Genomic DNA, 23,970 nt, shown 5'->3' with positions numbered 1-23,970 from the left:
GATTGCGGAATTGTCTTAGATAAATAGTACGGCAGCCTGTGGGTTTATCTTGCGAAGATAAAGGTTGCTATAAATTCAAGACCCTCTCCATGTCAATAGTTTTGATCCAGTCAAAATTCTTTAGAGCTTCTTTAACGTTCAGTGGATTCTGTATCAGGTCCATGATGTTTTGTTCACATTTTAGGATGATTGAGGAGACTTGTAGCATGAGTTTGTTGAGAAACGGGTTGTCACAGTTTGTTATTATTTTGTAAATGTTCTGAAATAGGGAGTTGATTCGCGGTTCTACTATTTGTCTGAAAAGGGACAACACTTTGTATTCGATCTTGGAGTTTAGTGACTCTAGACCCAACTCATAGCACATTGCTGAGATGGGTAACAATAGGCGGAGATTGAGAACCCCTTTCCATAGTTAGCCCTCAAATCTATTCCAAATGATGCTCTCTCTCATTGGATTTATGTTGATTCCATAGGTAATAGAAGGTACAATCTTTTCTGTGTAGAATTTCACCAATGCAATCAGGGAACATTTGTAGTAGGAGTTGAGGATATTTTTCAATTGTGCGCCCAAGTTCAATAATTTATGTTCCAGTTCTTACATTAAGAGCCCCATGGTGGCAAAGCTTCTTAATTTGAAACCCAAATATATCACATCCATTACTACTGTAATTTGGTGGCAGTCTAGGTACCAGTTGAAGCTTGCTTCCCGTTTTCTTGGATTTTTATAATTCATGATGTTTGATTTAGTGGGGCTTATCTGCAGGTATTTTTGTTTCACATACATCCCCCAAGCTACTAAGAGGCGTTGTAGCACTATCAGTGTGTGGTCCAGCAAGACAATATTATCTGGATAGGTGATCCATAATAGTCTTTGTTTCGACTCTTTCAGTCATGCCACAACCATTCCATCCAGGATTCTTGATAGATATGCTAGGTAGAAATTGAAAGGACAGGAAGCAAGTCTGCAACCTTGCTTGACTCCTCTTGCAGTTGTGATACTTTCACTCAATCATCCTGCTTTATCCGGTATGATTTGTAATCTGGCGTGATTGTGCAGCTCAAACAGAATTGCTTGGAGAGTGCTTGGTATTACCCAACGTTTTAGCCTTTTGCACAATAGGTCTCAATTTACAGTGTTGAAAGATTGGGAAAAGTCAATCCATGCCACATAAAACATATTACCTCCCTTTTGAAATGACCTGCTGGATATAAGACTCATTAGAGCACCATTTAGCGTTGTTGAAAGACCACTGCAAAAAACAATTTGTTGTTTTAGCAGGATCCCCTTGTCTTCTGCCCAGATATCAAGTTATCTCAGCACTATTCCCTTAAAGATTCTGTTATCTACATCCAATAGGGAGATCGGGTGATAGTTCTTAGAAACGTCCCGCTCTCCCTTCTTTGAAATGTGAATTATTACTGATTCTCTCCAGGACTCTGGATTTTTTTTTTATTACATAACAAAGTAAAATGTTGACCACTTCTGGCCATACTGAGATGTTGGACTTTAATATCACATTGGTCAGTCCAATTGGGCCAGCAGCCCTACATGTTGATGATTTTTTTATCAATTCTGTTATTGTATTTATGTCAATGGTTGACTTCCAGTTTCCATTGTGTGAGAGCGCTTCAACAGCTCTGTTGAAGTGGTCACTTTGGGAAGTTTACCATATTTCTTCAGGGATCACATTACTCTCAACGTTAGTTTGTTCAGTTGTCTTTGAGTTGATGATGCACCAAAAATTCATTGAGTTGGTATAATGCATCACCTGTAGCATACATTCTCCATCGTTCTGTAGAAGCATTTGTTTGTTTCTTAGCCCTAGACCCATTTTTATATGTGTTTTTTGGATTATGAAGAGCACGGTCATACTGTGATCTATTGAGGTGCTTTTCTCATTTCCTTTTTCCTTGCCCATATTGTTTCATCAAATGCTTGTTTGTGTGTTCTGCGGGTATTACTTATTTTTTTTTCACTGTTTTCCTATGTACTGCACTGCCAGCTCCCTCTTCCCTCTGCAGTTTTCCCTTCACCCCTCCCCTGCACTTGCACAATCTCAATGTCACCTGGCCTAGTAGGATAGTTGTCAATGTCTTCCGTCTGTTTCCCCTCCCTTGCCTCGTCGTGCCTTGAAACACTTCTGTATAGGCATGTTATGAATGCCATATCATATCATATCTTATGATTATTCTGTGGAGTATCTCAGTCCCACAAAAAGTCGAGACAATTCTGAGGGTTACATAGTGTGGTAACCTCTCCATCATTTAGCATATCTAGGCAGTTTTCAAATTTCTTATTCAATGTGGTACCCCTTTTTTTAAAGGTAGCCAATTTATTTTTCCTGGTGTTTACTTGTATCTGATTGGCGTAGTTATGTGTGGCTGCAATTCTTTTACAATGTATAGAGCCAATTAACATGTTGTTATCACTGTTATGATTTTCTTTGATTCTGAAGTGTTGACACTTGTCAAACAGTTCTCTTGATAGAAATAGGTAGTCAATCGCTGTGTTTAGAATCCCATGTTTCCATGTGAGATTTGCTGGTTTGTCACCATTGATGCTCCCATTTGCCATGACAAGGTTCCAATCTGGTAGAAAGGTCAACCATTTCTTCCCATTCACTGTTGGTTTCCTTGTGCAACCCCCTATTTTCTCAGTTGTGGTAATGCATTGAGAATTAAGAACACCCACAATTATGGTGTAACATAATCCTACTAGAGCTTCCACTTGTATGAGAATGTTGGTAATATTTGATAGGAACTAATTCAGTGTTGAAGTTGCTGGGTTCCAATACAAATTCATGACTGTTATGATTTGTATGTATCTGTTGTTTCTTAGCTTCATTTTAGTAATTAGTATTCCATTTGTATCAATACTCAATATCTGAACGTTTCTGAAGGTTGAGTTTTGACATGCAATTAGCAAACCTCCTGCAGGTCGACCTTCTTCTTTCCTGTTTGCGGCTTGTTCCACAGTTGAATATCCATCCATCTTAAAGCATGACATTAACCTTATCTCCTGAAATATGATTATGTCATACAAATTAAATATTTCCTCCTTGGTAGATTTGGTATTTAAATGAGCCAGATCCTCTAGTATTTCAACTAATGATCTCCAGGTTTTTTTACTAGAGAGTATGTTCCGTTAATACCAATTTCTTGAAGATTTGCAAAAGGATTTCTGTGATCAAGGCCCAATCTTTAGTTTTTTTGTTAGGTGGTTGCATTTAAATTTATCTTCTTTGTTCCTCACTTGTGCTGTTAACTTTATTTTCAGGATCTCTGGTTTTGTTCTCCTCATTATTCGCACATCTTTTTTTCCGTTGTTTCAAGTTTGTTCGCCATCTGATCTGAGACAATGTATCCAAGAGTCTTTAGTTCTACATTTGCTGCTAGTATTGCACTTACTCCCACTCTGGTTTTCAAGCAAATCTCCACCACATTTGTGCACCTGTGGATAGTTAATTTGACATATTCTATGTCTGAGGATGAGAAGATAATTACATCCGTCACATCTTTAAATATATGAACAATTGTGTTTCTCTTGAGGGGCTTCTCACCTCTCAATTTTCTGTTTATTCGCTTCATCCATACTTTTGGCAGGGCATATATGCTGACATTGATTGTCTTCTCTTCATGTGCTTGTATACACATATCTTCTTGCTCCCCTTGTTTGTCTGTACATCTGCACGTTCAATTCTTTTTTTATTTTGTCATTTTAGTTCTACAAGATGCTCACACATGAATGTCATAAATGTAGATGATTCCCCTGTTGTTTCTTGATTCTCCATTTTGTTTTCATTCGGTACAACTACTACCAACGTTTTCAGCCCCGCAGCCTTATCTCTGTTTAGTTTGGGGTCTTGTCAAAAATATTGGTGCATTTTTTTGTGACACTGGACTTAGAACTGTTTGAATTCCTACAGTGAGAGCTAATTTAGTCTTAGTTCCTTTGATCTGCTCCTTAAGTGAATAATCATCATTCTGCTTGATTTCCTGGTCATCAATCACCTCAGTTACAAGACTGTCCTTGTTAATGTGCTTTGTATTCATTTTTAGTACTCTTTCTGTGCACTTTGTCAGTGGTGTTTTAAGTGTTTTAATGAATGCTGTTGTGTCAGTGTTGCACATTTTCCTTTTTTTCTGCTTTTTGGTTTTCTGTTCTTGTATTCCTTTTTGAGTATTTCATGTACCATGAGTTTGTTTCTTTGTGTGTATCTCCTTCTTTTGTTTCTCTGTCACTTACCTTTTATTTTGGGTTCTTCCTCCCCATTGTTTTGGTCTTTCTTTTTTCCAGTGACATGGATTTCTGTTTGGAAGAAACCCTCTTCCGCAATTTGCACGAGATGTATCATTTCTTCCATCATGGACTCAGATAATGGTGTGTCATCAGGTATGTTGTTGTCCTCAATTCATTTTTATCTCATTTTGTTTATATTGTTGTATGTCCTTCCTTAATGGCATAACTTTGTTATTTAAGGCTTCCAGTCGGATGCTGGAATCTGTCCATTTAGTATTCAGTTATTTCACAGCCAAACATGGTGTGGCAATTTCAGTTGTCATTTTGATTAGTTCCACTTTCATCAATGAATTTACAGTTGCTTTTAGTCCAAGTAGCGAGCTTTGGTTTTCATCTGTTTCCTTAGTGAGTTCCATGAGAATTCCTGCATGTGTTTGAACCTCTCCTTTTAACATTTCAAAAAATATTTACCAGATAACTTAGCATGACATTTAGGGCAGTCAAGGTCAAGTCTTCTGTCTCCTTTGTGTTTATGATGTTATTTTAATGTTGAATTATTTTTTGGGTGGTATTTTGTACCAACTTCTCTCTATGTTGATCTGGTTGCAACTCTATTTCAGATTGAGAGATTGCATTCAGTTCATAAGATGAATCGATCAGAATATGTGCATTAGTACCATTAGTTTTTCCCAATATGTGTGCAATTGTTGTTTCAATGGGACAGTTCATCTTGATTGTTAATGCTGTTTTAATGGACATAGATTCTTAAGCATTTTCTAACATATCCACATCACTTAAGCTGCAACATCTACGTTTTTCGAAAAAATGCCATTATTGTTTGTTTCATGCTCGTAGCTGTTAAAGTATAGTCTGCAATCTTGGGCTGTTTATCTTTCCTATTTCTGAAATTTGGCGTTGATTGGTGTGAATTCCCAATGCGGTTGATTAGGCCTGAGGTAGATGGTAGTTATGTCTCTTTGATGATATACAACAATTGGGGTTCTGCCAAATCATCATGAGATGCATAATTGATAGATGTAATATTCAATTGTCTGTTTTGATTAGCCTTTTCATATTAGTCATCTGTATTGTTTCATGTTGCTCTGGGCCTTTGAGATCATCCCTGAGTGTTCCACTTTGTACATCCTTGCCATGTTTGGTTGATACACATTGTTCTTATATTTGTTTAGAGATGTGCTCCTTCACTTACCAATGTGGCTCTTCTTGTGTTTTCTGTACTTTGGTTAGTCAACAATTGTCTCCGTGTTGTAGTAACTGTATGTTGACTTTAGGAGAGCTGCCGTTTTGAGAGCCAAGGGCTTAAAGGTTTATTACCTGCGAACACCTTTGTAGGAGTTATTAACAAGCCCCTTTCCCAGTCCAGGAAATGTTCTTACTGTTTCTTCATGTTTCTCTACTACAATCGAGACATTGGGTCTCATTATGAGTTTGCTGGTACAGGAACTACAGTGATGGTAAGCTTGCCGGTACCATAGTTCTCGGACCGGCAAACACAAGTTGTGCTCGTCGGTGCCTTCGGACCTGGTGGGCAGAAAGGTACCCGCGAGCACAGCATGTCGGATGCACAGGCACCGGGCAATTACCGAGTCCAGCGGGGCCGGAATGCCCCGGTAAATGCCCATATGTGGGTGCTGGAAATTATTGCAAGTTTGGTGGCAGCCTGCCGGTTTTACCGGCAAGGCCACCGCCAAAACTGTAATGAGGCCCATTCCTATGTTGTTGCTCCTCCTGGTACTTGTGAGCAATAGTTTCGCTGGTAGCCACTTGCTGTATCCCGCTGGTACCTTCACACGTTATATGCTACTTTCGGTGCTTGAATGAAAAACAACTGTTGCTCTGTGTCTGGGACCAGCACTAGCACCTGTGTCTCAGTGTGCTTACTGCATGCAGCTGATTCCATGTTATATGGCAAGGGAGGCGGGACGGAGGCTGTTTAAGTCACATAGTCAATCGTTTAAATATTCATGGTGTTCTTACTTGTTATCACACAACTACGTGTGTGTTCTCCGAGGGAGGAGTTGCAGGTAAGTTTGAAGTCATCGTTAGTGCCGGTCAGATGAACGCTGTCCACCGTTCCTTGTTGTCACATGGAAATGCTTGTTTATAGTGTACGTGTGCTGGACAGTCCACGTGATGGAATGTCAGATTCTCAAACCACAGCTCCTACTTCACCAGGAGCCGCGGAAAACTGAACACTCAGACATGCTTTGGCTCGCTCCACTGTGGCCGTAGTGTTTAAGTGCTTAGTCCCACCTGCTGATACTAGAAGCTGGAGATAGCCTCTCCTTCAGCATTCCAACAGCTCCGGATGCAGTATCACTGTCACAGAAAACTCTGACACGCTACACATCGAAGAGTCGGTCACTCCAGTCGTTCAACACACCAGGAGGCTACCTTTTCATCTCCGAGCACAGGTGGAGAAAGAAATGCAGAGCTTGATTGAACAATACATAATTGAACTGGCCCGTTGTCCTACCCCATGGGTGTCTCACATAGTGGCAGTTCCAAAACAGGAAACGCCAGATGCAATATGCATATATATCGACATGAGGCAGGCAATCGAATGCGAGAGACATCCCGGGGTGCTCTTGGATGACATGATTGGTTTATTGAATGGATCCAGGATCTTCTCAAAACTTGATCTCAATAAGGGATACCACCAGATAAAAACAGATGAGCGATTGAGATATATGATCACATTCGACATGCATTTTGGGCTTTTTAGGTACAAAAGGCTCAACTTTGCAATTTCATTGTCGGCAGAAATATTTCAGGAAAGCATAAAAAAAGTAATCTGCAACATAAAGAACTGTTTCAAGGTCAGTGACAACATTCTGGTATTTGGAGCCATCACAGAAGAGCATGAAGAGGCCCTATACAAGATATGCGCTGCGCTAATGAAAGCGGGACTGACACTAAATCAAGACAAATACGCATTTCGCAAGGAACACCTAAAGTTCTTTGGGCACATATTCTCGCAAAAAGGCATGAGTCCTAACCCAAGCAAGGTCACGGCAATAAGAAAGATCTCATCACCCAAGGATGTCAGTGACGTCACATAATTTCTAAGAATGGTGAGCTACTACAGCACATACTTGTGCGACTTTGTGACTGTCAGCGCCCCACTCAGAGAGATCAGGAAACAGTGACATATTGTTCAGTGGACTGCCGAATGTCTGAGTGCGTTCACGCAGATGAAACAAGACATAGGGCCTCATTATGAGTGTGCCGGTCTGGAAACTACGGTGCCAGTAAGTCTACTGGCACCGTTGTTTCTGGACTGGCACACTACGACTCTGCGGGTGGGTACCATCCCACCCACCAGGGTCAGACCTGGAAGGCGCAATGGCCCACACCCGCAGATTTTAACGGAAGCAACAGCACCGTTATTGCCAGTGCCTGTGCTTCAGTGTTCCCCATTCCCATTGAGTTCTATGGGACTCAATGAAAATGGGGAATTGCAAAATTACTCTCATTTCACGGCCGCGGGACTCAGAATAGCCCAGTGGCACCGGAAAGTCAGGTGCCGGTAATTCATTACGGGTCTGGCGGCAACTTGCCGGTTTTCCCGGCACAGTTACCGGCAGACTTGTAATGATGCCATTAGTCACAGCACAGCACATTACATACTTCAACCCAGAGTTAATTATGCACAGAACTAACAGTGGATGCTAGTTTGGTAGGACTAGGTGCCATACTGGGGCAAAATTGTCCAGGACGAGACACACCAAGGCAAGTAGTTGCATATGCCAGCAACAAACCGTCAGATGTGTAAGTCAAATATTCTCAACCTGAAAAAGAGGGGCTAGCAGTCATCTAGGCCTGCCAGCATTTTCTAATGTTTCTTTTGGGAAAGGCTTTTACTATTGTCACTGATCATCACGCACTGGTGACTATTTACAAAAATCCACACTGCAAAATGCCTTCTTGGATAGAAAGGTGGACCTTACGATTACAGGACTTTGACTTTACCATAATACTCAAGCCGAGAAAGGAGTATAACCCAGCAGATTTTATGTCACAACACCCTTTGCCCAGCAACACACCAGGAACATCAATGGCAGAAGAATATGTTAATTTTATCACACAACAAGGAACTCCAGAGACAATCACCACCTAAACATAGTCATTAAGATGACCAACTAAGGAAGTTAAAATACATCATAGGTTTCCGGAAGGTGGATAGACGCGAATAGTGGGAAACCAGATGGGCTGATAATGAGAGGTCATTGCATAGTCATTCCCGAGAGTCTGCAAAAAGCTGTTGTGGATCTAGTGCACAAAGGGCACAAAGGTGTTGTGGCTGCCAAACGACAAATCAAGGACACAATGTGGTTCCAAGGTCTGAATGAAATGGTGGAACGTTTTGTCAGCACGTGTCATATCTGCCAAAGTACCTCGAGAGCCAATGCTCCACAGCCACTTCAGATGTCAGAGCTGCCAAAAGGAGCCTGGACTTAGCTTGCTATTGACTTCTTTGGACCATTTGGAGAAAACAAATACTGAATGGTTCTCATGGATGAGTTTTCACACTTAGCTATTGTCCAAATGCTGGCATCCACGTCGGCCAGGTCAGTGATACCGGAGGTAGACAACATATTCTCGGCATGAGGTATTCCAGAAGTGTTGAAATAGGATAACGGTCCGCCATTCAGCAGCTTTGAATTTGCTCTATTCATGGACCACAGATCACAGAAAGATTATGCAAGTATGGCCTGTCGGGTATTTTGTGGATATTTGGGGCTTTGCGGTATTTTCTTACCGCCAAAATACCTTTAGCAATAATCACTCTCTGTATTCATGTTGGATCACACATAACAATAATACATTGCATTATTTCAGAATTCAGACCTATTTAGATAATGTGCGCGATAATTTGCGTGGTTGGTTTATTTGTGGCCCCAATATCCAACATCCCTTGTTTTTTATCTAGATTGTTCTTGATCACTAGAGAGACCTCAGGCCTACATTTTAGGGATACCACATTTTCAGTGTTAGTGTTGTGTGCCACCATGGGCTATTGTGGTATTTTTGTGGTAATTTCCACTACCTTATATACGGCATGGAACTATGTCCAGAGAGTCTCTCTTCCCGTTGGCTCATGTACCTCCAACAAGCTATGCTACAAACAGTCACTCACAACTGTCCATACTGAATATAATCTTGCACACATCTGTTTTAAAATGACAATTGCACTGTTTAAAAATCTACCCACGTTTAAACCGTTTCCCATGCAAAATGAAAGAGAGAAATAATACACACTAGCTATCTGTTTTCAGATATTTTTGTATTATAGAAATTTCCTTTAAACACAGTTTAACCCTTTTTTACAGAAATAAATGAAATGGTACAACATTATTTGTGATAAAATGAACAGAGAACTGCGAGAATATATTCAATTGGTAACATTACATATGCTGATAAGGGACTGGGACTCCCTCGAATACACTGACTGAACAGTTTCGCACACTTTCGCACAGCTCCCACACTTCTGTAATTACCTTATCTGTTCAGAATGAGTTTTCTCCGGCTATTCTCTTTCTGAATTTGGCTCCCTTGAAGATTAACCCCAGTGAAAACAAGCGTCTGTCGTTCTCAAACCGGGGTTATTGCCTGGAATTCTCAGCTTTTGCAGCAGGAATGCTTCAGCCAGGAAACAGGTCCTTCTCCCAGCTCTGCAAGATCTCGATTGTTCTCCCCCTCTCCTCAAGCTTCCCCAGCAAAACTCTAATCACTGCCTCTAGCATGATACTTGCTATGACGCTGCTCCAATCAGAATCAATCATGTCATCTCCTCCCTCACTACACAATGGCTCATTTCTACAGTAAAAATTTGTAACCAACTGATTTCCTGTTCCTTCGAGCTCTTTGCTTCTTGTAGTTATGTGGACAGAGCAGCAGAGAGAAAAAAAAAATGAATGTGCGTTTAAAAGTTCACTTTCAGAGTAGACCTAATTCTGCAGTGGAGACACATTTTTATTAGTGGGTTATGTTAAATGCAGTTTTATTAGTCAGGTTAGTTATTAATAAGGTGAGTTATTAATGTTCAAATGTGTCTCTTGCACCATAGACATTTCAGGTGAAAAATAGTGTGCATTTTTGAATGTGCACGTGTGCTTTTAACTGTAAAAATAGATTTGCATCTTATATGTAAAAATCGTTTTTGACTGAATAGCCTGTCTTTACTTATATGTCCATGTTACTCTGGCAACACATATAGCAATGCTCCACACCCATGTTGTGGTGCTGCATCAAAAATAAATTGCTACCTGTGCAGTAGTGCTGTACTCTGTGCTGTAACACGCCAAATATCCTTACAGGCCTCAAGCAAATGGTATTGTTGAGTGACTTATGGGAAGTCTAAAGAAGGTGCTACAACAAAATGAATTGTGCTCCATGTCAATCAATCAGGCTGTGTGCAACATTTTGAGGGACTACCAGAACTGGCCACATGGCATGACAGGACAGTGCCTGTCAGAATTAATGTTTGGCCGAAGGATCCAGACTAGACTACTGCACAATGCGCCTATGCCAGGGAGAGGAGAAGGTGAACTACAAAGAGTGGATGAAACCACGCAGAGAAGCATGAAAGAATATGCTGACAGCCGGTGTCAGGAAATACAGTAAAACTTTTCAGTGTAGGGACCACTTCCTCGTGTGCCAGAGGCAAAGCAAGAAAACATACAGCACATTTGACCCTGCGCATCTTGTAATTACTCATGTGAAAAAGGTGTGACGATCACCGCCAGATCTCCACACAAGGTCCTCACGAGGAACGCATCTCACTTCAGAATGTTCAAAGAAGGGGAGCAACCCAGTGAAGAAAAAGATGAGATACCTTACTCGAAGATGATACTGTTGAACAGAAGTGTCAACGAGACTCAGGATTCATATCGTATGTCCAACCCATCTGACTGAGGAAATATAATCACAGAAACGAGAGTGAACATTTTGTCTAATTTTTGTTAGAAAGGGTAGATGTTGTGTCCGGCGCCGTTACAGAGAAAGGAGTCTGGCTCCTTTATTTACATTGCCACTGGCCTGTCCGAGGCTTTGCATCTAGCTCATGCACCGGGCCTCCTGCAGAGACCCAGCTCAGTGGCTGTGCAAAGAGAATAGATTAAGTTTACTCCTACACACGGCTCTGTGTATTCATTTCTCTCAGTGTTTCCAGGCGCTGTATGAACCTTTGAAAGACAGGACAGTGACCTGACAACTTTTGCGGTTCACATATCGGGAAGTTCGTCCAGCCTTACTTAAAACTAAAACAGGTTACTTCATGTCGTCATATGTCTTTTTCCAACAAATGTAAAACAAGATGCATGTGTGAGTGTCAGAAATGTGCCTAATTTAGCAGTGCACAAATAAGAATAAGACATCTGTTTAAAATGTTAAGGTGATAATGAAAGTGCATGAGTTGCTTTTTTATTGTGATAGCATTAAGGCGTTTATTTATTTCATATTTATTTATTACATCTTCAATAGAAATGTACAGACATTTGATAAAGGTAGTGCCTGCGAGTGTTGCCTTAATAGACAGTTTGTTGTTACGAAACTCTGTTCTGCTAAATGCCAGTGTTTTAAAACATTCTTCAAATTAAGTCCCCACTTCACTGCTCCATCTGGGGACTGCATTACTAAGCCAATGGCGCCGACTGTTGTGAAGTGTTCATTATACCTGTTGTGTAGAGTATGCTTGTGTGTGAGCTCGTTTTGCAGTGTTTATACATTTTTTTCTGAATTTGAGAAGATGAATACACAGCATGACATTTCCTTTATTACTTTTCTTTAAGCTCTGGTTTACAGGGAGGGATTCAATTAAAGGGCAAGGGGATGAGTAAGGATTTGGCACCTGTTTATCTCCAAACTAAAGAAAAAACTGAACAGAATATACTTTCAAAATGGCTGCAGAAATAGATAGATGTGGAGGTGTTTACCTTGCTGCGCACCTTAGTGCATTATGAAGGAGAGACTTGTGCCAGGGCTCACTAAGTAGTTATGCACGCAGTTCATCAGGCAGCCTTGGAATGGCCGATAGAGCAATGGGGCAATTCCCGAAGTGCAGGCCCAACATGCTACCATGGGCCATTTTTTGTTTTGTGTTTTAGGTTAGTGAGAGTGGGCATATTTGATCAATTACTTCACTGTGTACATATCAATTTTACCTAGAGTTTAACAAATATTCTATACAAAGACAAATGTGCAACGAATCTCAAACAGTCTGTCACAAAAGGAACACATTGCCATTTGCGACAGTGAGCATCTTTTTCTTTGGTGCCTGAGCCGATGTTCTTCCCCAGTCTGACCGCACGTTCTTTTCGAAAGGACGGGGCGGTGGCGCCAAGCCTGTCTGGCTTCCCTTGGTTCAGGCAGCTGTCTCATCTGAGCTAAAAACCCGACAATGGAGTAGGCCTGGAATGACGCTAGTGAACAAGGATGCTGCATGTTTGTAGATATTAAATTAAGGTGGTCCGGGCATATTTCGTGGGCAGGTAGGCAGAATGCAAGTTTTAAAGAAGACACACATACTAGTATTTCCGGCAGCACTTCAATCGTCTCGGTGTGTGTTAGACTTTGAAATTGAACAGAATATATTTCACGTTTTTACTGGAGGTCATATTTCCCTTGACGCATCTAGCTTCGATGCAATAATAAAATAGCTGTCATCGTGTCCCAAATGAACAAAGAGGGCATGGTCACTTTACGAGAATCATCTATTTGTTGTATTGTTTCTCAAGAGTGCATTTTGTAGGGTGGTTTAGCAGCTTGACTGGAGGTTATTCGGTGTACTTATGTTTGAATGCAATGTATGCAGTACACAACTATCCAGCAAGTAATGGAGAGCTGCACAAGCAAGGGCTCAAACACATAGCAAGACAGGTCGGAGGAAGGTGGGAGACAAGGAAGAGATGCTATGGAGGGTCAATGGTTGACCAGATGCCACTTTAAGAGCAGGGATTTTAGTTTCTTCTTGATGTGCATTAGAGATGGGGGAATAATCCGATATGCATCTGTATGTTGTTCCAGAGTCTGGGCGCTCCACGGTACAAGGCCTGTTTTCTCGTTCTCACCTTCTTGCATCCCTTAGATTAAGGCTACTTGCTGATTACGTGGCTTCTGCTGCAGATGCCTCCAGAAATGTTCAGCCAGATCCAACCGGAACTTTGCTTGATGGCACAACCTTGTATGTGATGCAGTCCATATTGAAGGTGATGTGGGCCTGGAAGGGCTACCAGGATACCTCGTTGATGATGTAGCTGATGTGATCACATTTCTTCAGTCTTGTGATGAGAAAGGGCCCGGTATGCTGGAGAACTTTCAGAGTGACAGGAGACAAGTGTTGCCCCTATCCAAATGACAAAGGACCAGGACTTGTGTAATGTTTGCAAAGTCTATATCCGAAGGAGAGATAGTTTGAACAAGGCTATCTAGCTTTGTTTCTCAATGTGGGTCTTGAAATCAAATGTGCATTAAAGGGAATTGGTAGTGATCTGCCTGCATGACATTCTCACTCAGAAACTGTATAGCGGAAATGTTTGTTGAATAACCTAGTAAGCTAGAAAAAATATTGTCAGAATGGCAGCCATGTTCATATCCAGTATTGGGTAAATGTGGTCATTTTCTTGCAAAGGGAACTGTCTTCTTTGCCCCTAGGCATCAGTGGCATTTAGAGTTGCCATCTTGACCCAAGCACAAAGATGGCATGACTGCCACAAAGAAAATGACCAAGATTGTACTCCAGAATTATCACCTGTGTGGATTAAGCTAGTAACCAGCCTCCAGTGCACTGAATTATTGTAGGTAATGTTATTGGGAGAGGGTATAGCAGAGGGGTGACAGCAGAAGCTACTCGTGTCTATACACCAACTGCCTGTCCTGGTAACTTCCACCTGGCACTTTCAGAGAATACTCACAAATTCACATTCAATAATTCAATGCCTAATTATTCTACCCACACAGAGTAGGGAAGAAAACCACTTGGTTCTTAACAGGGACAACAACAGAGCACATAACATTTTCCCTCTACATGCAAAAGAAAAACAGGATATACAGGTAGGTTATCGACAAGGCAGGGGATCCACAAGTAACATACAAGAAGAAACCCAAGATAGCTCAAATCTCCTCAGCTCAACCATGCGTGTAGGTATTATACCAATACCTATAATTTACAAATAGTCAAATCAACACTCAACTAGCCTTAACATGTCCCAAAAGAACATGTGCGATAAGACATATCCGTCATCATATTTTGAGTAAAACCTCTACAATAAACACATACAAAACAAACACAGGCACACACACAGACACACCCACAGTCATTCCTGTCGTGTTAAAGCTTATACAAGCTATTAGTGGCATGCTCTTACTAACATGCAGGCAAGCAACACAAGTAGCCCATGCGGGCTCCCATGCATCCAATTTTTATTTTAACAATGATGCCGATATGTGTTGCGTATTAACATTAGGAAATAGATATGCTCGTTTACGTCTATTAGTCACATTTTAATAATGGATTGAAAATTGTAAGCAAATGATATTGCAGTGTTGGGGAGGTGATTTAGAAATTTAGAAATTACCAGGGCACTAATGTGATGGACCTCAAATGGTTTGGCATTGAGACAATGGGCTTGATTTACAAACACGTTTTACAATGGCACGATCCTGTTAAAAAACACTCAGGCCGAACACGTTCCTAAGTACTGCTGCACCTTGTCACAAATACACACCATGGACTGTGTGACCCCCAAAGAATAAGGATGGGGATAAAGGACAATGATATGGGAGATGTGATGGAGAGTGTTATCGTGATTGTCCTCTCTCACCATTTGTAGAGGGTTAGAGAGAGAAAGGGATAGAGAGAGCAAAAGAGAGAGATCAGGAGTAAGTTAGCAAGGGGGAGAAGGACAAAGATGGAAAATGAGTCTGCGTGAGAGCGAGTGCAAGAGGTAGGGACAAGGTAGAGGGGCAGATTTAGCTTAAATGGTAACATTTACTGTATACAACATTGAAATGTCCAAAAGAACAAAAGACTATAGCAAAGTAAATTATAATATACGCATTATATTTTTGTGTGATTTCTAAGGCGGCATGTGCCACTGTTAAGTCACTGCAAAGTACCAATATGTAATGTCAAACATTACATATTGTTTTTATTGTTTGTCCTCCAGTCTCGGCAGCGTGCTCTCCTTGGAAGCAAGACGACACAGAGCAACACAGGTTCGTTATAAATAACCTATCCTATCACATCATATCATTAACACAAGTAACACAAAAAAACAACAGTGCAAGACTTATGGGGCGCAAGTGGGGCACCCCCTCACCGACAGCCCCACCCCTTAATTTTCAGGACTATTCAGATCCTGCTAAAAAACACAGAGAATCAAAACTATTAAAAAAGTGAAAAAAATAATAATGCATTGTTGTATTTGAATTTGCAAAGAATCTAAAAGCATTTACATTCTTTGTAAATGCAAAAACTGGTGGTTATGCCCTACAAAGCACTTTACATGGATGAAGGCCGGCTAATAAAACACGCCTGTGCCTCTTCACACATACAGACACAGCAGGCTGAAGTGAGGTGTCTGCACAAACATGCTCAGGCCCCAGCATGCAGATGCAGATGCAGGAAACAGGAAGCTTCCCGATTCCTGTTGATGCTAGCACGGGCTGGAGTCCTGGAGTGGAAAGACCCACCGCAGAAGGTAAGCTTGTTTATATTCATGTTTTGTTTTATTTAAATTATGTGTATGGATGCGCACATGCTTGTGTTGTTTGGTGAATGTATGATTATGGATGCTGGTATGAATGAGTGTGTTCTTGCTGTGTTTATTTTGTGTAAATGTGGGTGTTTGTTCATGTATTTATTTGTTAAATATCTGTATTGGTGCATGTATGCTTGTGTTATGAGTGAGTGCATGTTGGGTGCTCGTGTGAATGAGACAGAGTGCTTGCTGTATGTTGTGTAAATGTGTGTGCTTGTATGCTCATTTATTTATCATTTAAATATGTGTATAAATGTGTGCATGCTTGTGTTTATGAGTGAGTGCATGAGGGTGCTTCTGTGAATGAGAAAAGAGTGCTTCTGGTGTGTAGTATAAATGTGTGTGTTCATATGTTCATTTATTTATTATTGAAATTTGTGTATGGGTGCATGTATGCTTGTTTAAAGAAATAGTGCATGATGGGTGCTCGTGTGAATGAGACAGGAGTGCTTGCTGTGTGTATGCTGTGTAAATATGTGAATGTGTGTGTGTTTGTGCTAGTCCGAGCTGATTTTGGCAAGTGGGGGGAGGAGGTGTATACAACAAAGGCATTTTAAAAATGCCTTTGTTGCACGGATTCCCTCCCCACTGACTAAAATCAGCTATCCTTCTGAGGTGATATGGGGCTCAGGGGACAGGGATGCTATTTTTCTACTGGACATCTATGATAGATGCCTAGTAAAATAAATGCCATACTTACCTACTTGGCCCCCAGCACCTTGGATACATACATAATCACTTTGATTGTGTGTGTTATGTGCTGTGGGGCCCAGGGGACAGGGATGGCATACTGGTTACTTATTACCTCCAGTGGCGCAACACCCCAGGCGGAATTCCATTCACCTGCATCATTAGAGAAAGAGATCCAGAGTCTGCTGAGCGAAGACATCATAGAACAGGCTCGGGGCCCCTCCCTGTGGTTCTCGCATGTGGTGGTGGTGATACCCAGCAAGGGTCTTTTGAAAAGATCAGGCTCTGTGTGGACATGCGCCAGTCCAACAAAGCAATTCAACAAGAGAGACACTCCGGCATGCATCTGGACGACATGATTGGCATGCTAAATGGAGCCATGGTATTCACAAAACTGTACCTCTACTAGGGGTATCACCAGATCCAGCTAGATGAGCAGTTGTGGTACATAACCACGGTTCTAATGCACAATGGCCTATTCATATATAAGAGGTAAAGTTTTGGGATATCATCAGCTGCTGAGATTGTCCAAGAGATCATCCAGACAGTCATTCGGCATATAAAGAACTGTTTCAACTGTAGCAATGACATTTTGGTTTTCGGAGCTAACCTCAAACAACATAACGAGGCACTACACCAGATATGCTTAGCTCTCTCCCAGGTGGGGCTGATGCTGAATGCCGAGAAGTGTGCATTTCACAAACGGTATCTCAAAATCTTTGGACATGTGTTTTCACAAGAAGGAATGAGCCCTGAACCGGGGAACATTGCAGCAATTGAAATAATTTTGCCCCTGCAAGATGTGAGCGACATAAGGTAATTTCTGGGGATGGCAAGCTACTGCAGCAGGTATCTGAGAGACTTTGCCACCACTAGGGTACCGCTAAGATAACTCACCAAGAAGGGAAACACTTTTCAGTGAGACCAAACATGTGAGAGTGCGTTCAGCCAGATCAAGAGAGATCAGCTGAGAGTATGGTCTATTTCAACCTGGCACAATGCACAGAGCTGAGGGTGGACGCAAGCCCTGTCAGCTTACGAGCTATACTAGCACAGCATAGACCTGGCAGAGACAATCCAATGGCCATACTTGCCTATGTGTCCAAGAGTCTGACGGACGCCGAAAATAAACATTCACAGCCGGAAAAGACAGGCTGGCAGTCATCTGCGCGCATGAGCACTTCCAGATGTTCCTCCTGGGCAAACCATTCACGGTGGTGACTGGCCATCGGGCATTGGTCACAATCTATGGAAACCTGCAGTGCAAAATGTCTCAGAGGATTGAAAGTTGAGGATTAAAACTGCAAGAGTTCAACTTCACCATCATGCACAAGCCAGACAAAGAATACAATCTGGTGGAATTCATGTCAAGGCACCTGCTTTTGAAACATGATCGTGGCTCATTAATGGAGGAGGAATACATAAACGTCCTCGCTCAGTGGGGACCACCGAAGCCACTCATGACGAGCAAGGTGAGAGACCACACCATGAGTGATTGCATGTTGCAGAAAGTTAAAGAGCTCATTATGTCACGAAGATGGAGAGACATTGGGCCTCATTACGAGGTTGGTGGTAATGGAAAAACGATGCCGGTAAAGGATTACCGGCATCGCTTACGGCTCCGGTGTATCATGACCCGGCAACCCGCTATCAGCGGCACCCTAAATAACGGTGCCTCTAATAACGGCATGGGCGCGTACATGCGCCCCTTTGGGGAGCAAATACCGTCATGCCGGTAACAGGAGGACATCCCAACCCACGCGAACATGCAAATACCGGCACCCAGAAGCCGGTTTTCATGGGCTGCATGATGCTGGCCATATAGGCATCGCGGACCACCCGCAAACAGCAATCAGCAATCAAGCCAAATGCCACAGATGCACACAATCACCACAGGTGGAGTCAATGGAGGCTGTGCCAGTATAAAATGCGCACACCCACACACCGCACCCCTTCCAACACCAAAATGCTACCACTAGCTGTTGCAATCATGGCGCTGGAGGACATGCCTATACTGCTACATCTACAGCAACAACACCAACTACAGCAACAACTACAGCAGCAACAACAGGCAGCACAGAGGAGACACAGGAGGAGAAGGAGGGTGAGACAGGCCCAGCAATTACCACCAGAGCAGCCAGCAGTGCCTCGTAGGCAGCCACCAATCCCTCCCATCAGAATCAGGCCATTCAACCTAACCCCTGAGCAGATCCACACCCTCTACAGGTTGGACCGAGACACCATCACCAGCATAGTGGACATGATACACAACTACATTGCCAGCCTCATAGAAATACGCACTGCCATCCCCCTGCTACTAAAGGCGTTGTCTGTGATCCACTTCGTGGCCACAGGCACCTATCAACACACAGTGGGGCAGCTGCATGGCATTTCACAACCACTATTTTCACGCATGTTGAACCAAGTGCTGGATGACCTCCTGAAGCACACAAGCACACACATATCCCTACCACGGATTGGCCAGGAGATAGCCGACACCAAAGTAGACTTCCATGCACTGGCAGGCATGCCGAATTGTCTTGGTGCCCTGGACTGCACCCATGTGGAATTGGAAGTCCCCCATGCCATAGAGGCGGTGTACCATAATCGCAAGCAATACCACTCCATCAATGTGCAAATGGTATGTGACTCCAGCAAGATCATCATACATTGCTGCGCCCGATTTCCCAGATCAACACATGATGCCATGGTGCTGCACAACTCCACGCTACCCTGTCACATGGAGCGACATGCTGGACGACGTGCCTGGCTGCCTGGTGAGTTTCCCAACTGGCCCATGGCAGTGCTTTGGGGAACTGATGTGTAGGGATGCATGCTCCACCTGGGTGGGAAAGAGGGGGTGCATACTCCACCTGGGTGGGAAAGGGGGGATGCATACTCCATCTGGTTGGCCTATGTCGGTGATTGTAGAATGCATGCAGAGCTAAACACTCCTGACCTGAACCTCCCAAACAGAACATGACACATCACTGGCACACATTTGACCATTTATGCATATCGAATACAACAAGTAAGAGGCACGACCAGGCCACCATGGGTATGACAAGCAATGCATGACTGAACAGGATTGCAACTGTGCCAATGTGGCTAGTGTGACCATGCACAGTGTTCAATACACAGCATGAACAGGAGGCTAAACATTGTCGTACAACCACAGTACATCCGCCTCAGCATGCATTATTACACCCTGCATCATCTATTGAACGCCATCCAGACTACCACACCTCATAACAGTATAGTATGTATCAACGTAACAATCTTGCATACGTACAGGGACATGTGCATGTCCACACCAAATAGCTGCGGCCATGACTGTGCTTCCTGAAGGTGGCAGCTCAGAGTGACACACACCTATTTGTATTTGCTTGCAGGTGATGGAGGATATGCCTTGAGGCCGTGGCTACTTACCCCTCCATGGTGCTCTCCGTCTCTCCTATTTCCTATACCTGCTACTCTATCACCTATTCTACCTCTCTCAAGAAGCCTGGAAGGAAAATTCTCAAAAAAGATCTCCTGGTCTCCAATCCATGCTGGCCCATTCTGACACCTACGTCAACAATTCTTCTAGGCAGTTTGTCACAGACAACCTCATTGTCGGTCCCTCTTCAGACCTATGGATACCCCTTTCTTTCCTGTCCCTTTTCTCTTTGTTGCCCATTAATGGTGGCACCAGATGGAAGTATGCTTGTCATGCTTCTCATCCTCTAGGTGCATCAATAATGTTTATCAGAATGGCACTGTCATGGCCCAGGGCTCTCAGCCCAACCTCCTCCTTCTTGATAGGTGTTGTCAATCTCTCATCAACCTCTTCGTTCTCCAGCCACTCCTCCATCTGCCACGCCTCTTGCCTCTTCTCCACCAGTGACGGGCATACCAAATCCCTGTACCCTTCCTCGAAAGATCTTCAAAGGAGGTAACAAGCTTCACCTTGCTAACCTCAGCTCTTGCTCTGCTGTTAAACACTCCTCTGATATCTGTCTCCTTCTTGAAGACTTTGACCTTGACATTCTTGCTCTCAGTGAGACGTGGTTCACTGCCAGCTCAGTCACTGCTTTTGACACACTCCTCCCTGAGGGTTACAAGATTCTCTCTAAGACCTGGCCTTACCGGTCTGGAGGCAGAGCAGCATTGATCTTTCCTGAATTGGACCCTGCTACTATCATTCCGACTCAGACCTACTCTTCGTTTGATTGCCTCATCTGCAGGCTCAGTGTCTCTCCACCCGGCTCGTTGACTCACGCCACCATCTACAGGAACCCTGGTCCTATCTCCCTCTATATTTCTGATGGTCTGACCTCACCTCTTTTCTTCTTGCATCCACCACCAAGCTTCTCCTCCACGGAGACTTCAATATTCACCTTGACTCTCCTGCTTTGGCCACTGGACTCATCCGCAGCCTCTGTGACTTTCTTTCCGTCACCATTCTTCCCTCCAGTCTAATGCACTCAGCATACCTCGGATGCTCACATCTCAGCAGACATCCCCATCTCCAACCCTCTCACTACACGTCCCTCCTGGTCAGACCATGCCCTTCTGTCCTCTCACCTGAATCTCGTAGGTCTTCCGGCTAAGCATCTGCCTGCACTGCCAGTCTCCTTCTCCGTCATTCGACCGATGAAGCAAATATCAGTTGCTGCTTTTGCCGCCACTTTCATTCCCCTCCCACTCCTGCCATGGACTCCCACACTGACTCTGCTCTAGCTAATCTTCACCTCTCTATCACCAACACCCTGGACATCCTAGCCCCCGTCATGAGGAGCCACAAGAAGCCTGCCTCCAAGTGCAATACCTGGTATGACCCCAACATAGTCTCTCTGGAACACAAGTGCAGAGTTGCTGAGCAAAGAGGCTGGCATCAGGCACATCCTCTGACTGACTGGCCTTCTGCCAGATCTAAAGGCAATACATACTCTCTATCCGCTCAAAGAAGAGGCCACTAACAACATGGGATAACTGTTTAAAATCTGCAAGGAACTCACCAATTCTACTTCAGTCTCCACGTCTCCCCTGCCATCCCTGACCCTCAGTACTTCACTGGCCTCCCACTTTTTAACCAAAACTCAGAACATCCTTTATTCACTCTCCTGTACTCCCCTAGGTCCTCCTTACCCAGCACCCAGGCCTTTCTTGGGCCCTCTCTACCCTTCCATCCTACTCTCCTCTTTCTTGCACATAGCATCGGAGGAGGTCTCTAGATAAGTCCTCTATATGAAAGTCTTCTCCAGACAGGTGCTCTCCTGCTCATCCAGAACTATCAAGGACAACATTTCCTCCCTTGTGCCAGCCTTGGCCCATTTCTGTAATCACTCCTTTGCCACTGGTGCCTTCCTGATACCCTTTAAGCACTCCCTTGTGGATTGGACCCTCAAAAAGCACTCTGCAGACCCCTCCTGCCTGGCTAACTACCACCATATCTCCATTTCCTCCTTCCTGGGCAAACTCCTGGAAAGCTGTCTCCACGACCATCAGTCTGACTTCAGAGGAGCCAGAGGCACAGAAACTGCTCTACAGAACACCAGTGAAGACTTGCTCTAAAATCTCAATTCCAAGTCTCCATCTGTTCTTATCCTTCTGGATCTTTCCTCTGCCTTCGACACGGTCAGTCATGCCATCCTGACAAATCGTCTTTGTGATACCCTTGGCATCACAGGCCTGGCACTGGACTGGTTGACCTCATCCCGCTCTGACCAACCTTCCCAGTTTGAATTGAGCCCTTTTCTCTCCCCTATCAAACTCTTCACCTGGGCTGTCCCTCAAGGCTCTATCATCTTGCCGTGGCTCTTCAATATCTACCTTGCCCCTCTGGCCCACCTGATCTCCTTCTCTCCTCACTTCCAGTGTTATGTAGACGACATGCAGCTCTCCTTCAAGCTTTCCCCCACTGACTACCTCTTCCTCCTCTCTCACCCCTGACTATCTGACTGCATTTCAGGCATGGTGTGGTGCCAATGATCTCTGCCTTAATGCCAGTAAGACTGAGACTACAGCTCCCTCCTTCCCTCCTAACATCTGACTGCCCTGTATGTGCCCCATTCGCTCACCCTCTTGTGAGGCAAAATACCTTGGTGTCATCTTTGACTCTTGTCTCTCCTTCTCTACTCACATTGCAGACCTTTCTAAGAAAGCCCACTAACAGCTGCACCTCCTCAGAGGCATTCTACCTTTCCTCACTTTCCCCCAGAAACTCAATGTCTCCAGAGCTCTGGTTCTCTCTAGGTTAGACTACTGCAACAGCCTCCTCCTCAATCATCCTTTATCCTCCCTTCACCCTCTTCAACTAATCCAGAATAGGACTGCAAGAATTATCTTGGCCTCAAACCCAGGGACAGCATCTCTCCAGCCCTAAGTTCCCTCCACTTGCTCCTGGTTGCTGCTAGGATCAAGTTCAAGGACCTCGGCATAATTCACAAGGCTTCCTGGGGCCTTCGACCCAGCTACATCTAAAGCTCTCTCCCTAAATACCTCCCTGACAGAGCCATTTGGTCTTCTAGCTACAAATCTCTGCAGATCAGACCCTTATCTAAGCAGAGAGTCGGAGGGTTAGATCTCTCTCCTCTGCAGGTGCCTCCCTCTGGAATGGTCTCCCTGTCTCTCCTTAATTTCTGGAAGCTCCTCAAGACCCTCCTGTTCTCTTGTTCCTTTCCTCTCTCCTGCTAACACCCCCTTCTGTGACTGGCTGCCTGGTTCGCTCTGTGTTCTACAGCCCCCCTGCCCAGTCCACCCCCCTCCTCGCACTTATCATGTGGACCCTTATCCCCTGCACTGCATGAAATCCCTGGCACTTGCCCTCCAGTCCTCCCCTCAGCACCTCCCTCCCTCCTTGGTCTTCTCCTCCCCTCTCCTGCATACCCCTGTCACTTGAATTCTCTCCTCTTTACCCTGCACTTTCCTTCCAACCTTAGCCCTTTGCCTTTCACGCAGATTGACACCCCGCTTGCACTTCTCGTTACTGCACTTGCATGATCAGAATGTCACAAGGCTTAGTAGGGACGTTATTGTTATCATTCACCCTTGTCCCCCCCCATTGTGTGTGTGTTTTGTGGCGCCTTGAAACACCATGTGTTGTATGGGTGCTTTGCAAATATCCAATAAATAAATGAAAATTACTTTTGCAAAACAGAAGGGTGATGGCTGGAATCTTTTGGATGAATCAAAACTCAGGCATTGTTCTGGGCATCCCTCCAGACCACAATCTGTCAGTCTACCCTGCCATTACAGAAGGGGGAAGATCATGTC

The sequence above is a fragment of the Ambystoma mexicanum genome, chromosome 11, assembly GCF_040938575.1.
Source record: "Ambystoma mexicanum isolate Mex_15411 chromosome 11, UKY_AmexF1_1, whole genome shotgun sequence".
NCBI classification, from domain to species: Eukaryota; Metazoa; Chordata; class Amphibia; order Caudata; family Ambystomatidae; genus Ambystoma; species Ambystoma mexicanum.
This window is presented reverse-complemented; position numbering follows the sequence as displayed.